Source organism: Orycteropus afer, unplaced genomic scaffold (genome assembly GCF_000298275.1).
Source record: "Orycteropus afer afer isolate SDZICR_OR568_19922 unplaced genomic scaffold, OryAfe1.0 scaffold00387, whole genome shotgun sequence".
Taxonomy (NCBI): domain Eukaryota; kingdom Metazoa; phylum Chordata; class Mammalia; order Tubulidentata; family Orycteropodidae; genus Orycteropus; species Orycteropus afer.
Window position 1 is genome coordinate 1,334,079 of NW_006921974.1, and position 942 is coordinate 1,335,020.

Consider the following 942-nt stretch of genomic DNA (forward strand, 5'->3'; position numbering starts at 1 on the left):
GTTGGGCAATCCTACTTCCGTAGTGATACTGCCTCGGAAGCCCAAGGAGGGGTCGCTATGAGTCGGGGCCAACTCGACGGCAAATAACAACAACATGTATATATTCAGCTTAATTTATTCCAGTATTTAATTTTGGGATTTTTTTTGGGGGGGATTATCAGATTGAGCTGATAATAGTTTTATACTCTGCTATTTTTATTTAGAGTTTTTCATACCATTAAGTATTTTCCAAAAATGGCAAATGGCTGCACACAATTCTTTTATATATGTGTCCGTGTTATAATTTAACTGCTATACAGTGTTAGACAATTAAATTATTATTTTTTTTAGTATTGTAAGTAAAACTGCAGGAAACATCTTTGTACCTAAATCTTAATCTCTCAGATTCTTCCCTTATGGTTAATTAATGAAAGTAGATTAACATTTTTACTTCAGCATCAAGATTGGTAAACTAATTCCCGAACATGTATATTTCTGTACGTCTTGAGCAAATGTAGTATTTCTAATCGATATTTACAACATTAATATTTTTACAATTAGAAATAGTTAGTGCCACACTTTGAGTTAATCACTTTATAAACCCACTGCCATTGAGTTAATTCTGACTCATAGTGACACTATAGGACACAGTAGAACTGCCTCATAGGATTTCCAAAGCTGTTAGTAAATATTATAAATGGAAGCAGACTGCCTCAAAATCTTTCTCCCGCAGAGCAGCTTGTGGGTTTGAACTGCTGATCTTTTAGCAGCCGAATGCTTTACTCACTATGCCACCAGAGCTCCTTAAGCACTCTATAGATGAGCTGATGTCATACAGAAATCTGACAAACAACCTCTTGTGACTGACAAACACATTTAGAAGTTTTCAAGGACAGACTAAAAGCAAAATAGTAAATTCTTTCTTAACCTTTTCTATTTCTAGGAAAGTAATTCAAACATTGT

General features: G+C 34.3%; 1 protein-coding gene across 1 annotated transcript in view; it reads left to right on the forward strand.

Moving 5' to 3' along the window:
- CUL4B (cullin 4B) overlaps window positions 1-942 on the forward strand; it is a 51,234-nt gene that overhangs the window by 48,168 nt on the left and 2,124 nt on the right. The window lies entirely within an intron of this gene.